Here is a 16874-nt window from a genome sequence, read left to right as displayed (position 1 = left end):
CTTAAGTAAATGTTTATGTATACAAAATGTGCTATTCTGATTTATTTCAGAAACGCCAGCACATCTTCTGTTACACAAGCATAAGAACAAGGGCTGCGTGTTGGTGTAATTGATGCTTGTAGATGCTTTTTCCTCAAAATCTCCTTGCCAGGAACCCAGCATTAAGCCACTTTGTGTAGCGCCAAGTGTGTTCCTTTCTTCCCCAGACACAACCCACTTCGGGCTCTGACTGCTTCATGCTGGGTCTGTATAATTAACCTCAGTAGCGCTCTGTCTCCGGGCCAGTCTTTACCATTCTGTCCAGAACACCAGGGCCAGATTCATCTTCCAACAGATTTTTATCATATCACCTTAAACTCAAATTCTGCTCCCCCACTGTTTAGATAAAGTCTAAACTGTCTTCAAAGTCCTTCCTAATTAGGTTCCAGCCTGCACATAGAATCTTACTACTTTCTTTCCTGGTATGAGCCAATCAGATATTTTGTTTCCCCTTCACATGATTTTTTGCTTTTCTGAGTCAACATCTCTCTTTATACTGTGTCTTTGACATAAAATGCCCTTTCTCCTTTCCTCTGAACAGAAATCTTGCCAGTCAATTCACCTCATTCACAGAGCTTGTATTTATATATAACCCATGTGTGTATTCATACGTGTGCAAGTACATATCTATAAATTTCACTTCATTCCAACTACATAAATAATACAGGCCCTTTTAAAAAATTAATATATAAAGCTATGAGGAAGAAAATAAAATTTATTGAACTCAATCTTAAGGCAACCACTATGAATATTCCAGTGACTTTCTTGTACTTCTATATGTACAAATATATGTATATATTTGAAAAGATAGTGAAGTCGCTCAGTCGTGTCCGACTCTTCCCAACCCCATGGACTGTAGTCTGCCAGGCTCCTTTGTCCACTGGGATTATCCAGGCAGGAATACTGGAGTGGGTTGCCATTTTCTTCTCCAGGAGATCTTCCCAACCCAGGGATCAAACCCGGGTCTCCCACATTGCAGGCAGACTCTTTACTCTTGAGCCACAAGGGAAGCCTAATGTATATTTAGCTCAGTATATAATAAGATTATACCTGCTTATCATATTCACTTTTAGGTGTAAATAATGATTTGTTTTTGTTTTATTGCACAGCTTCCTCCTTATCCTCTTTTTTTTTTTTTTTTTACTTAATAGAGTATAATTTTATTTTCTAAACAATAAAGAATACATAATGTGTGTTTTTTTGTAAATGGTTTTACAGATGACAGTGATAATCTTTTTTTTTTTTTAGTTTTTTTTTTTTAATTTTATTTTATTTTTAAACTTTACATAATTGTATTTGGCAAAACTTATCCTCTTTTTCCACTATTTCCTCTAACAAACTCAGCTCAGGTAACTGATGTTAAAAACTTGCTGTATATTTTCCTTGATAACAAGGAAACTTGATGTATATGTTATTCATCATATGTGTACTATATGTTATAAGTCAATGTTTAAAGTAGTCTCATATTATAAATGTATAATGAAAATTCTTCCACTTAACACAGAACTAATGCATTAAAACTTATATCTATTTTCTTTGTTCACAAGCCACAAATAAATAATAATCTTATATAAATGCATGCTTATTCTCATAGTTACCCTTTTTTTACCATCTTTATTTGCTTTCTTTTTTTCTCTATCTTCCTTTATTTGAGGGGTGGGCATTCATTCTCTTCCTCTAGTTCATCCTTTTTGATGGCTACATAATATTACATATACACATATCTCTCTCTATTTTACTAGCTATCTGTTGAAGGCTATCCATTTTGTTTCCAGTTTTTTGGTACCAAGATAATACTACAGTGAGCGTGTATGTGTATGGTTTGTGTGTAGTGTGTGTGTGTGTGAATTCTTGATTTTAATTTGATATATTAGATTTCCAAGTCAAAAGAAATACATATTTCTGACTTTAATTGATATTAACAAGTTGCTTTCCAAAAGGCTGTAGAATTCATATTTTCATTAGCAATGCATCTTTATACATTTATCTGAGTCTTATCTGAGAATTAATGTGATTCTTTCACTGCCATTTTAATTTGCATTTTCACAACTACTACAGACTTCCTCTTAGTGAATTGCCTATTTCTATCATTTGCTCACATTTAAATTCCATTGTCTTTTTCTAACTAGTATGTAAAAGCAATTTGTATATTACTGTAGAAGGCAGCCTTCCAGAAAGGACCCCAATGACTTTGCATGCTAGTATTCATGCTCTTATGTAATCCCCTCCTCTGAGTGTGGGCTCTGTCTAGTGATTTATTTCTAAAGATTAGTATATAGCAACAGTGACAGGATGCCACTTCTGTGATTATGTCACAGAGACCATGACTTCCATTTTGCTCATACTCTTTCTGTGGCTCTTCTTATGTGCTTTCTCTGATGGAGAGGGCCACCTGGCATGGAACTAAAGTCGCCTCCAGCCAAAGACCCGTGAGAAGCTGAGGCCCTTATTCCAATATTCCTCAAGGAAATAAATACTGCAAACATTAATATAAGCTTTGCAGCAGATTCTTCCCCATTCAAGCCTTCAAATGAGACTGCAGCCTGGCTAACATCTTGACTGCAATCTTGTGAGGGACCCTAAAGCCGAGGACGTAGTTCATTTGTGCCTGGATTCCTGACCCATGGGCTTCCCTGATAGCTCAGCTGGTAAAAAATCCACCTGCAATGCAGGAGACCATGGTTTGATTCCTGGGTCAAGAAGATCCACTGGAGAAGGGATAGGCTACACACTCCAGTATTCTTGGGGTTCCCTTGTGGCTCAGCTGGTAAAGAATCCCCCTGCAATGCAGGAGACCTGGATTTGATCCCTGGGTTGGAAAGATCCCCTGGAGAAGGGAATGGCTACCCACTCCAGTATTCTGGCCTGAAGAATTCCAAGGACTATATAGTCTATGGGGTTGCAAAGAGTTGGACATGACAGAGTGACTTTCACTTTCACTTCCGGATCCACAGAAACTGTGAGTAACAAAGGTATATTGTTTTAAGCTGCTAAGTTTGGGGGTTATTTATTTTGCAGAATTAGATAACTAATACAATTACATATGCTAAATTTGGGGGGCTATATATTGCAAATATGTTTCCTGATCTTGTGTTTATTGATTTTGTTTATGACATCTTTTTCTTAAACATCTATTTTTTCTTATGACATCTATTAAGTTAATACAGGATTAAACTTTTTACATAATTTATTATGTCTATCCTTTCCTTGGCTTTTAGACTTGACAGAGTATTAGGGTTGGGATAGGATTAGATTTAGGGTTATTAGGTCACTCCAACTCTCTAAGGATGGAAATAAACATGTTAGCTACAGATTTTCTTTTAAACATGTTTTAGAGTTCTTTCTTCTGGATTTTATGTTGGCAAAAATTTCCCAGTTATTCTCTAGTTCTTGCTTTCTTCTTTAATTTTTAAAAAATAAGGTAACATCTTTAGGTACAATTATTAGGTAATAAATCACTCTCTCTTGGAAAACAATATTACTTTCTGTGCTGTAGGCGATCACAGCAAATATTGGGCGTTAAGTTGTAAAGTCAAAGAGGAAAGTGATAATCATGTTTCTTTCAAAGTAATTTTAGAGAATTTCTTAAATTGAACATAGAATAGACTGTATGTGGTTTGGCATAAAAGTTCCTCTAAGGTAAAACACACAATAATGTACAGGATATAACACAGTGTAAACATGAAAAATATAATCCTACAGGGTATTAAATTATGTGATAGTAAGATAAGAAGAAGGATGCATTTAACAAAGCAGGAGAAACAATGATGGTGAATACTCACCATGCATCCTGGGTATTCTTGCCCAGTTCTGATAGTGATAACGTTGATCACCATGATGACCGATGCTGACAACAAAGATGAGTTCACTGTGAGATGAGATTTGAGATGATAAAGATGGGTATAGTACACACTCCAGGGATTCATTTTCTTCCTCCTGGACAACACTATTGTAGGTCATGTGAGCAGTGAAGAGACTGGCAGGCAGAATTGCTCATAATATTTAAATTGTTATTTTCTCAGCTCTCACTTTTCTTCTTGCTCTCTCTTTAGTAGCTCATCTATCATTAATTTCATGGAAGTCAAACACACATTTATGCTTTTCCCCTGTATGTGGTATAAGCAGTTCAGCTGACTCCAAGCGATAGTCAGTTGACAGATTTCAGTGTCGGTGACAACATCCTGCAAACTGGAAGATCACAAGAAAAAAGTTCATCTGTGGTGTTCACATTTGGAGGAGAATTTGCTTCTTTTATTTTGTTTGGTTTCAATTTCTATTCAGTAGGAGGAATACCAATTTATACTTTATGGTTATAATACATGGAAATCTGGATTAACTGATATGATATTTCTACAGCAACTTACTTCAGGGATTTTTTTCACTTCTTACAAATTGACATGCTAGGTTACTGCTCGGGTGAACTGAGGTTGGGGAAATGGTCAGTGTAAGTTCTCTGAGATGCTGAGACATGATGTGAAAGATAAAACCTATGGAACATCTGACTTTCATGGAGGAGGGTCTCCTTTTCAAATGCAAGGTGCAAAGTAGGAAAGGGATGTGAATAAGATCATCTGTACCCTTTTTCTAGACCACATAAAATGCGTTAATATACAACGTTTGTTTTTCTCTTTCTGACTTACTTCACTCTATGATGCTCTCTAAGTCCATCTACATCTCTACAAATGATCCAGTTTCATTCTTTTTTATGGCTGAGTAATATCCCATGTGTATATGTCTCACATCTTCTTTATCCATTCCTCTGTTGATGGGCATTTAAGTTGCTTCCGTGTCCTGGCTACTGTAAGGAGTGCTGCAGTGAGAGAGAAAACAAACGTTATGAACACCAATGGGGGGAAGGGGCAGGCTGTGATGGACCGGGATGTACTAGGATTGACATATGTACACTGTTGATACTATGGGTAAAGCAGATAACTCATGAGAACCTCCTGTCTAGCTCAGGGAACTCTACTCAATGCTCTGTGGAGAACTAAATGGGAAGAAAATCCCCCAAATGGGAAGGAAATCCAAGAAAGAGGGGATATATATACACACATATATATGTATAACTGATTCACTTTGCCATTCAGCAGAAACACTGTAAAGCAACTACACTCCAATTAAAAAACAATTTTTTAAAAAAGGAAAGGGATGTGAGAGCATCCCAGTGTAGAGATTTGGAGAGTTCCAATTTGATGAGATAGGTAAGGGAGTCAGAAGTTTGGGGGGAGTTTTGAGGGGGAAATCAGAATATGAGTTGACTAGGGAAACAGATGGACAGGCTGTTCCACTCCAAGCTCCCAGCTGAAGATGAGGACCATATTTCCGTGGAGACTCTCATCTGCCCAGTTGGGGGATACTTTCTCTAGTAGTGTAGCAGCCTGGATTTAGGACTGGGAAGGCCTTCATTTCAGGAAAAATATTTAGGAAGGACAAAGCAGAAACCTGAAGAGAGAACAAATTTGCAAATACTAAGGTGTTAATACACAAAGGTAAGATTGACTAAAAAGTGAGAAGTATATGTCCCTAAGGCAGTGGGACCAGGCCCCCATGTTGAGGCCCTGGGGATCCTGACTATGTGGAGCCCAGTGATCATGAAGCTTCAAGTATTCGTGTCATCAATGAAAGCTTAACTTGGAGTTGATCATTCTTACAGTCTATTGTCAACATTCTATTGGAAATGTTAGTTAGGAATTTTTATGACCCCACATAGAAGTTCCTGTTCTACTTTTTGCACACAGGGAAGGCTAAGCCACAAGCTGACTTGATGAGAAAGAGTCCTATTTCCTCATGGGAATAGAGGGGCCTCTAATAGTGGTCCACTTCCACTCTCCGCAGATTTTTAACAGGTTAAGTCAAGCTTCAAGCAAATTCTCAGGGAACAGAGCCATAGTTGTGTGACTCACCCGAGAAAAAACTTATGCCAGGCATGCTAGAGCAGATGTCTTACCCCAGCCAATGGGCAGTATATTTTCAGTCAAGATTTAGAAAAGACATGCGAAGAAGACCTCTGCTTCCCTGGGTCACAGAACACAAAGGTCAATAAACATCTTTGCTTTTAATAGACGGCATGGGAGAACAGGAAACCAAGCACTGGCTTTAGTTTTTGACATTTACTTTCTATGGGATTTCCAGGAAATTCCTGCACTTAGAGGCTGAATGTTGCAACGACTTTCTTAGACTCTAAAGTCTCTCTCCCAGAAATAACCAGTGTCTCCCACTGGTTGTAGACAATGAGATAGTCTTTCCTAAGACACAATGCTTGTCTTTCCTAAGACACAGTGCTTGGCACATAATAGCATTCAGTAAAAGCTGACTCTTGCATGGGCCTGTTTATCTTCTGTAAAATGCAGTTCTTAGGCTCATATCTTTTCCACCTCTGGAATTCTAAGATTTTGCAATGGAAACAATTTTTGGTTATTGTACCATACCTAGGATAAGCAATCATTTTCTGGAAAAATATAGGTAGTAATAGTTTCGGCTTTGCATGTCAGACAGCCTTCATCATGACTACCCACTCTGGCACTACAACATGGAAGCGGCCATAGACAACACTTAAGAACAGGCGTGGCTGTCTTCCAGCAAAACATTATTTACAAAACTAGAGCCATGGCCTAGATTCGGCCCACAGGAAATAATGTGTTGACCTCTGTTTCATAGAATAAAAAATGTGGACTAAAGAAGTGAAAAGCAATTTTTGATGGAAAAAAAGTACACAGGAAATCATGTACTGCAAAATTGTGTAAGCTTATGGTACATTTAACTCAAAAACTTTTTTTTGTAATGAGCATATGAAAGAAAGCAGATGTTCTACAACAAAGGTGGATAATAGAAATATAATAAACAGAGTCAGACACAACTTAGCAACTAAACCACCAAACAGCTTTCACAAACTTAAACATTTATAAATATTTTACTGGCATAAATATGGAAAATAAGTGAAATGGAAAACAATGGCCCAGAAATTCCCTTTTGCTACAAGTTGAGAGAAGGCAAGAAGATAGCAATCATGCAAACAGCCTGAGAGGCCCAGATTGTAGCTAAAAGCTAATGTTGCATTTGACTCCGTAATTAAGGAGACAGTTATGCATTAAACTGGCTCAAACACTTGCAGGGTGATTGCTCAACCTTCTAATCACATTCAATCTGATCTGGTCATCTGAATATTACAATGACTGGATTGAGGGCTGTTTTCCTTATGAAGTTGGCTCAGTGACTAGCAACCAGTCCTTCATGGTATCTGGAAACCTTAACAAGGAATATCAAACTGAATGGTAAGCCCAACTTGAAGTTATGTCAAGGAAAGGAAAAGAAGGAAAACGCAATGAATAAAGAAAAAGAGATAAGCACGGTACAAAGGAAGAAATACTAGTGGAGCAGCAGTGAAGAGTAGAGTCCAGATGCCTCATAGAGGCATTCAGTGCAGGGGTATTGTGAGAAATCGCTGCCTGTAGCCACCACCATGCCTCTCCCGGCTCCGCTACAGATGTCTGCATGTCACAACTGCCTTTTCCTCCCTGCCAGGTCTCCCCTAGGTGGTTCTCTTAACTAGAGTTTATTCATCTAAAAAAGAGCAAACAGGATAATATTTGAGCAAATAATTGACTCACAGTATTTTTCCATCTTCTCATTTCAAGCCTTCTAACACTTTGCTTGCATCAGGGATTTTGCACACCAGAAAACTTGACATCAAAGGCCTTTTTGGCCTTTTGTGAAAGCTCAACCCCTCTGAAGAAATTGTGCCAGGTGTCCCAGAGAGGAAAGAGAGACAAGATGGTGACTTTCAAGGGGAAGAGAGATTTCCCAAAATGGTAAGGATGAGGGTCAGCACCTCTCTAATGTGGGGCTCACCCGCTGCTCTTTGACAGAAGCCTGGGGAGAGAACAGGCCCAAGGATGATAGCGGACAGCATCTGGGAAAGGTGGCCCTCGGCCGAAGGGGCTCCTTCCCTGGCTCCAGGGCGAACCCGAGGATGGCCTCGGGGGCCGATGGCCCCAGCTGGGCTGAAACAACACACATCACAGCAGCAGCCAGCAAGGAATCTGTGGCCCACGACCAGAGGGACAAACCTGTGTTCTTGAGCAATATGTTAAGTTCCTTTGCCCAGGTCCTGAAAGTAGGGAGTCCCAATAATGATTGAAATTGTATTTCCCTCCAGCCTTGATGGAGGAGGGCTCAGGGCAGATTTAAGCTGATTTAAAGATATGAATAAACATAATGATTCCTGCAAAATATCATCTGTGGGCTGATATTCATATACCAACAAATGTTTGGGAATGGGGGGAGGCGGGAAAGAAGAGGGGCTTATGTTCCACTTGGCACAGTCTCTGATGCAGAACTAGCAAGCTTCCTGAGGTACTTATTAGGTGTGTGGAGGCAGTGTGACCGCAGTGGCTGGGAAAGAGCAGAGGGGTGCTTTATAAATCCTGCAGCGGGTAAATGAATGCCCAGAAAAACAGAGAGTGGGTGGAGTAGCATAATTGAAAACAGCTGAACTGCGAAGTGGGCCTAATTTTTTTCTGAACTAAGAATGAGTAAAATGTCTTTTCAAGAACTGGGTATAAAAATGAAACCAGGAGATAAAGAAAACCCACTATATTTAGTTGTTCACACACACACGGTTAATATAGTAGCCCGGCGATGCATTAAGAAAATCTCCTCCGGTACTTGTCATAGCTTGCCTAGTTGTATGATGATCCAGCCACTGGAGATGGGGTAACAAAAGGCCTCCTCACCTAAGAGCCTGTGGGCCCGTCTGATGGGAAAGCATAGCCCCTCAGAGGGCTCAAAAGGGCTTCTGGCTGCAAAGGCTGTGCCTTTTGGAGAAAAGCACATGGCTTGGAGGGGAGGAGGGCGCCTCTGCCCCAGCAGGCCCGGTAGGCTGGGGCAGCCCTGGGCTAGGCTCGTGCTGTGGGCTAGTCTCACACCTACTTTCTCATCCACCGCTTCTTTCAGAGAGATCAAAGGATACAGGTAGAGAGTCACCAGGTTAATCAACAATTGGTGTTATCTTCAACGTTGTATAAAATACTCCACTCATACTCAGAAGTAATTCCTGCCAAGCAAGAGGTCCAGCAGTCATTCAAATTCTGGATCCAGAACTCACTGGCTCCCCTGCTCTTTGTTACATGGCTTTCTACAAGCACAGCAAGGATGGCTCTCACCTGAACGCCTTGGATGTGGCACCAGCTGTGTGCCTCCATCGGCGGCACTGAGCCACTGTGATCTGTTAATGACCATGCAGGGTCGATGATAATTCATTTTTAAATGTCACATAAAGAAAGGAGGGAATCACATAAAGGAGAAAACTAGTTTCTCTAGAAATAACAATGAAGAAGGTCTAATACTTAGCACCCTAGAAATACAATTTTACTTGTTGTTATGTTGATATACCCATTCTTAAGGCCCAGTTCTGGGATGGGGAGTCCAGTAGGTTGGGCAGGCTTTGAAAAGAAGGGTCCAGACAAAGCTACTGATTCACTTTTATAAAATTACATGAATTAAATAATAATAGGAGAAAATAGCCATAAAGATGAGAAAACAACAAAATGCTTTTTTTTTTCTATTTGAAAAATTACAATTAGTACGCTAATTGTAGCTGCAAAGACTGTTATTACATTCTCTCTTTCCTTATGCGCACATTCTGATTTTTTTCCCTACAAAAACTGATTGCCATGGATGTGGTCTTGAAATCACTGTGGTTTCTGAAATCCTGTTCAGAAGAAGCAATACATTTTCCTATTTGTGCAGTCTGAGCCAAGCAAAAACAGAGGAGCTAAGTCAAATTATTCCATTTCCTTTTTTATAAAATATACTGGAAAATTAGCAAAATGCCATAGATATGGTCTACCCTTTGTTCACTGGTTTAATCACTCAGTCAATAAGCATTTAATGAGCGTCTAATACATCTTAGGCACTGGGAAAGCAGAAGTCAATCAAACATTGGTTCCTGCCCACATGAAGCTGAATTTAGTAGAGTTGGTGGACAGATCAACAAAGAATTGGAATAATATTTTGAAATACTATGAGAAGTCTTTTTCTTTCTCAGAAAATCTTTTTTTTTTTTTACCTTGTGACTCTTTCACCATTTATCCAGACCAAGAGATGAAGGTTGACTGCCCCTAAAGAAAAGACACAAAAGGATCCAGTCAGAACAGAGCCCAATTTCTGGCTGAGAATATAAAAAGCAAGCCTTGAAAGCTTTCAGTTCTAAGAGCCTGGCGCTTAGGGGAGGAGAGAAGCTGGGGGGTAGCTTTTGTTGTATTTATTTATTTATTTTTGAATGCTAAAACCTCGATTCTGACTCAATAGAGTAAAGCCCGAAAGACTAGCCAGTTTTTTTTTACCAAAAGCCAGAGAGTGGGACAAAATGCATGATGACAAGAACAACTTTCCAGCCTCAGAGGAGACAAGAAGGAGCTTTGAAAGGAAGGAGAAAAGAGAACTACCCTGTTGAGATGCAAATGCGGGGTCTGCTAAAACCACTGCCCGGGGTGGAAGCTGTGGGAGGGAGCTTCTAGGAGCCCTTAGGGGGCTGCCCCACTTTTTTCCTGCTGGCCTTCTCTTTGATCATTGCTCATGCTCAACTACTTGTTAAGTCTTTTTAATATTGCCCTTACACTATAGAATTTGGGTGGTTTTATCCAGGGGTGTTAGAGAATATGACCCACAGTTTTGAAAGAACTCCAGTGAGGATGAAGAGGAAGGACAGGAGGAGAAAAGACCAGAGACACACAGAGACGCTTAGAGGCCGCTGCCAGGGCACCAGGAGGGAGCAGTGGTCCAGAAGGCCAGCAGCACCACCCTGCTCTCTGCCGTCCCCTTCTGAAGGAGGCGAGGGAGGGGAAGGATCAGGACTGCGCCCAGGGTTCCAGCACGTGGCTGGGTGGCGCCATCAACCAGTAGACTATGAAGGAGTAGGAGTAGGTCAAGGAATTCAGTTTTCATCCAAGCAGGTCATGAAATCTCAAGAAATCCTTGAGAACTCAGAGAAATATGAACTGGTTGATAGTGTAGGAAGTGAGGAAGACCTGAAGCTAGTGGAACAAATGGACCCACTGTGCTTAGTAATGAATTGTGATGCCCCTCGGGGAGGTGTCTCTGGGGTTCCACTGGAGGCTCTGCCCTTGGCCTATATTTTTCAAGAACTTGGATGTAGACACCGAAGACATACTCATCCAGGGAGTGTAGGATGCAAATTCTGAAGAAATAGCTATTATGATAAATGATAAAATGAAAAATTCAGAAGGCTGAAGCAAGTGTCTGAAAATAACAGGATGACACTGAACAGAATAAACAGAAAGTCCTGTGTTTAGGTTTAAAGTCGAGTGACGAGGCCACTTAGAAAATGTGAAGCCCAGCTTGGCAGCATTTCCTCTGAACAATGACATGAGGATTTTAGTTGTCCTCAAGATGTTGTGAAGAAACAGCATGATGCTGCCACTTAAAGGCAGCTCCATCTCTATGTGGGATGAGCTGCAGTTGAGAAGATCTACTTCTTAGCAATATTCCTCAGTTGTCCCAAACTAATATCTTTTTGGAGAAGTTTAAAAGAGTATCAAATTAAAAACTGAGGTTTTTGGCCACCCACTCCAAAAATGGGAGGCAGGGACCAGCTCTTCACTTGGTAATTTTGTGTCCCTGATTGAGTCATCCAGAGACAGCTTGTGGTGGTGGTTTAGTCCCCAAATCACGTCTGTCTCTTTTGCGACCCCATGGTCTGTAGCTAGTCGGGCTCTTCTGTCCATGGGATGTTCCACACAAGGATACTGGAGTGGGTTGCCATTTCCATCTCCAGGGGATCTTCCCGACCCTGGGATCAACCCTGAGTCGCCTGCATTGGCAGGTGGGTTTTTTACCCCTGAGTCACCGGGGAAGCCAGAGACAGCTAGTGCTCACTGACTGTCCATGTGCTGACACTTTCCAGGGGACTTTCACATGAGCTGGAGACTTGTCACTGAGTTCTGGTAGTTAAGAATGAGAGCAGAAGGGATACGGCACTTCTGACCTAGGCTCTGAGCAGTCAGTGTGCGTTCTCCATCCATCTCCTCCCCTGCAGGATGCCCCTGGAGTCTCATAGTGAGATGCTCGCAGCACAAGATGGACAGAGCCTGGACTCTTGAGTCACTGGATGACAGACAGCCGTGCTGACCCACGCACTTCACATGACCAAAACATAATCCTTTGTGTTTGTCAAGCTCCTGGATTTAGGAGTGTGTCCGCTGCTGCCACCGGCATAACCTAATCCTAATAGTGTTTACTCTTGAGCATCCCTGGTCTCTGCCTAAGTGTGTTGGTGGTGCAGAACCATTATGCTCCTCTTCAGGGAACTTTCAGGAACCTCACCCTGGAGTCCAGCTCAGAGCGCTTTGATGGATAAATGCTGTAGTCACATACAAAAGGAACGGGTAATGTGGCTGGAGGAAACCATTTTTTAATCTATATAATGTATATTTCAAGGAAAGTTTCAGTTTATTCTAAGACAAAGACATTCATTCATGAAATTCAATATATCTCTTGACTTTTCCCATCTAACATTTTTATATAGGGTAAGGGTTTTGACTAGATGCCAGCCCGGGTCCCTTTCAGTTCTATGAAGTAAAGCTGAAATAATGTAAGAACTAGAGGAAATCTAGGAGTTTATCTAATTGTACTAATGCCAGATTTTATAGATGAGGAAACTGAGCCCAAGGAAGGTTAAGATATTTGTTCCAGACCCCTTAAATCTCTGTATTTCATTTTCACTTCTCTTTCTAGTACATTGCCTTAAAAGTATGGTACTTTAAAATGAATAAGCCAACAATAAGAAAAAGCTCTCCTGATCCTTTTTACCTTAAAGATGAACTAATTTCTTTATCTGGGATCCCTTTAAACTATATGACTCCATGAATGAGGGAAGGAAATGTCTCCTTAGGATCAAAGAGAAGGAACAGAGACTGGCAGATGGAAGAAGGGAATTGTGAGCATAATTTCAGGAACTACACATACATTTCTTGGCCTCAAACTCCTGACCTTTTTTTTTTTTTTTTTTCCTGCAAGCCCTCCTCCTACTACAAGTAGACACATACTGCAAAATCAGCATAGAACAGAGTCCTCACCTTTTTCTCTTTCCACTTTAAATTTATCTAGTGCAGTGATTTTTTTTTAGTCCAATTCAATTATAAAAATTATACTTATCATTTCAACCTCAAAATACTCTTATTTCAAGTTTCTTTCCATATTTTCTACCACCTAGTTTTAACCTTCTGGTGAGAAGCTGAAAACAAAGGGAATCTGCCAACTTATTAGAATAATTACTCCTAACATGAGAGCATCCAGGAGATGGTATTGACAATTGCCAAACTCTACATCCCTCAGGGTCTCTGCTCAGCTCCATCATGGACAGTTGGGGCCCAGCCTGTCCTTACTATGTTGGGGATTGCATTTCTCAGCGCCATTTTCTTCCTCTCACCTTGTAAATACTTGTCACTTCAATTGGAAATCCCATGGAATGACCAGTGAGTCGCTGTGTTCCCTTCTTCTGCAGTTGGCCTAGGTTTAGGAAGGCTAAAGATCTCATGGTTCACCTTGGCTTGATTTCATGAGAAATCAGGGGAGTGGTCTTGCCTTTTTGCCATTCCCATCCCTTCTCTGATTCTTCCTAAGACCCCTTCCCCACTCCAGTAACACTGCCTGTAACCATCCAGGAGGAAGGAAATTCCAAACTCCCCTTTAGGTCACTTGCCCACATTTCACCAGAAAAAAACATAGAAGACTTGAGTTCAGTTCAGTCACTCAGTCATGTCTGACTCTTTGTGACCCCATGGACTGCAGCAGCCCAGGCCTCCTTGTCCATCACCAATTCCCAGAGTTTACTCAAACTCATGCCCATTGAGTTGGTGATGCCATCCAACCATCTCATCCTCTGTCATCCCCTTCTTCTCCCACCTTCAATCTTTCCCAGCATCAGGGTCTTTCCAATGAGTCAGTTCTTTGCATTAGATGGCCAAAGTATTGGAGTTTCAGCTTCAGCATCAATCCTTCCAATGAATATTCAGGATTGATTTTCTTTAGGATGAACTGATTGGATCTCCTTGCAGTCCAAGGGACTCTCAAGAGTCTTCTCCAACACCACAGTTCAAAAGCATCAATTCTTCGGTGCTCAGCTTTCTTTATAGTCCAACTCTCACATCCATACATGACTACTGGAAAAATCATAGCCTTGACTAGATGGACCTTTGTTGGCAAAGTAATGTTTCAGCTTTTTAATATGCTGGGCTGGATGAAGCACAAGCTGGAATCAAGATTGTCAGGAGAAATATCAATAACCTCAGATATGCAGATGACACCACCCTTATGGCAGAAAGTGAAGAAGAACTCAAAAGCCTCTTGATGAAAGTGAAAGAGGAGAGTGAAAAAGTTGGCTTAAAACTCAACATTCAGAAAACGAAGATCATAGCATCCAGTCCCATCACTTCATGGCAAATAGATGGGGAAACAGTGGAAACAGTGTCAGACTTTATTCTCTGGGCTCCAAAATCACTGCAGATGGTGACTGCAGCCATGAAATTAAAAGACGCTTACTCCTTGGAAGGAAAGTTATGGCCAACCTAGATAGCATATTGAAAAGCAGAGACATTACTTTGCCAACAAAGGTCCATCTGGTCAAGGCTATGGTTTTTCCTGTGGTCATGTATGGATGTGAGAGTTGGACTGTGAAGAGAGCTGAGCACCGAAGAATTGATGCTTTTGAACTGTGGTGTTGGAGAAGACTCTTGAGAGTCCCTTGGACTGCAAGGAGATCCAATTATCCATTCTAAAGGAGATCAGCCCTGGGTGTTCTTTGGAAGGAATGATGCTCAAACTGAAACTCCAGTACTTTGGCCACCTCATGCGAAGAGTTGACTCATTGGAAAAGAGTGTGATGCTGGGAGGGATTGGGGGCAGGAGGAGAAGGGGACCACAGAGGATGAGATGGCTGGATGGCATCACTGACTTGATGGACGTGAGTTTGAGTAAACTCCGGGAGTTGGTGATGGACAGGGAGGCCTGGCGTGCTGCAATTCATGGGGTCGCAAAGAGTCGGACATGACTGAGTGACTGAACTGAACTGAGGTTAGACATAACTTTTCTTCCAAGGAGTAAGCATCTTTTAACTTCATGGCTGCAGTCACCATTTGCAGTGATTCTGGAGCCCCAAAAAATAAAGTCAGTCACTGTTTCCCCATCTATTTGCCATGAAGTGATGGGACCGGATGCCATGATCTTCGTTTTCTGAATGTTGAGCTATAAGCCAACTTTTTCACTCTCCTCTTTCACTTTCATCAAGAGCCTCTTTAGTTTTTCTTCACTTTCTGCCATAAGGGTGGTGTCACCTGCATATCTGAGGTTATTGATATTTCTTCCAACAATCTTGATTCCAGCTTGTGCTTCATCCAGCCCAGCATTTCTCATGATGTACTCTTCATATAAGTTAAATAAGCAGGGTGACAATATACAGCCTTGATGTACTCCTTTTCCTATTTGGAACCAGTCTGTTGTTCCATGTCCAGTTCTAACTGTTGCTTCCTGACCTGCATACAGATTTCTCAAGAGGCAGGTCAGGTGGTCTGGTATTCCCATCTCTTTAAGAATTTTCCACAGTTTATTGTGGTCCACACAGTCAAAGGCTTTGGCATAGTCAATAAAGCAGAAATAGAAGACTTCAGCCTTTGGGAAAGCAGATGGAAGCTGAAATCCCCTTCTTTTCACACTAGATTTCTGACCACTTCAGTAATAAAAATCTACTATCACCTACTGTTTGCCAACCACTTTTCAAATACTCTACATACTTGACCTCAGAAGGACTCTAATGAGGTAGGAATTCTAAAGAATGTGACTTCTTGTTGTTTTACAAGCTCTGAGATGGCAATGTGGGGAATGCTGCTTGAGGTTCTGCTGAGGTGTATCATCTTACCATCAGGAGTTGGGGTGGGGGAGGCAGTGTCCAGTTTCTTTGGTTCCCAGTTGAGAACTGTCTCCACAATTGCCCATTACTGCCAGTCAGCAATCTTGAAAAAACAGCAAAGGGTTTTGTTCTATATACCACATTCTTACTCTACAACTAGCATGCTGCTTACCAGAGGAGGGTAATAGGAGTGCACCTGTGCCTGCATGTGCCTGCATGTGTTTACATCACTTCATTGTGCTTTTTAACTAAGACAGTAACAGAGGCTATAGCAACAAATTCAAGCAACACAGAAATATAACAATTTTCTTTTAGTTAATTGCCTCATCCCCTGACATCTAATCACTTTCATTAGTTTGCAGTGTGTATGTCTATGTATACACTTTTTTTATACTATGTATACAAACACAGATAAAATATTTGCTTTGATTTTCATAAAATAGGATTATACTATATATGTACATATATACTATGTATTTTATATACCTAATAAGTATGTAATATATTTCTGAGTCCTTTTTTCAGTTTAACATACTATATGTCTATACATTCAGATCCAACTCATCTTTTTGGTGGTCCTGGAATATTCCTTGGTGTGAATGTTCTATGATTTATTTGTCCACTTCTCTATTTCTAGCATTTAGTTTATCTCCAGTTTTGGGCTGTTACACACACACACACCTCACACACACACCTCTTTCCCTCTAGAGGCAGAGCTTTTCTGAAACAGAATCTTGTATGTGGGACTGCTTGGTTGGAAAATGTGCTTATTTTAAATTTAATAAATTCTACCAAATTCTCTTTTGAAATGGTCACACCTATTAACAAAATGTAAAGGGCTTTATCTTCTTATTCTATATATCATCAAAAACTTACTCAATTTTTGCCAACTTAACCAGAAAAAAAAGAACTA

General features: G+C 40.7%; 1 long non-coding RNA gene across 1 annotated transcript in view; it reads right to left on the bottom strand.

Moving 5' to 3' along the window:
• Positions 1–3842: 3842 nt before the first annotated feature.
• LOC129620797 (uncharacterized) overlaps positions 3843–16874 on the bottom strand; it is a 33086-nt gene continuing 20054 nt past the window's right edge. Inside the window, exons 2-3 of the long non-coding RNA XR_008698706.1 lie at positions 4680–4849; positions 3843–4227 (exon numbers count right to left, since the gene is read on the bottom strand). This is a non-coding gene — a long non-coding RNA (uncharacterized LOC129620797). The remainder of the gene's footprint in view (positions 4228–4679; positions 4850–16874) is intronic.

This window comes from Bubalus kerabau, chromosome 10, assembly GCF_029407905.1.
Source record: "Bubalus kerabau isolate K-KA32 ecotype Philippines breed swamp buffalo chromosome 10, PCC_UOA_SB_1v2, whole genome shotgun sequence".
Taxonomy (NCBI): Eukaryota; Metazoa; Chordata; class Mammalia; order Artiodactyla; family Bovidae; genus Bubalus; species Bubalus kerabau.
Note: the sequence above shows the minus strand (reverse complement) of the source record. Positions and strands in the feature narration are given on the sequence as shown.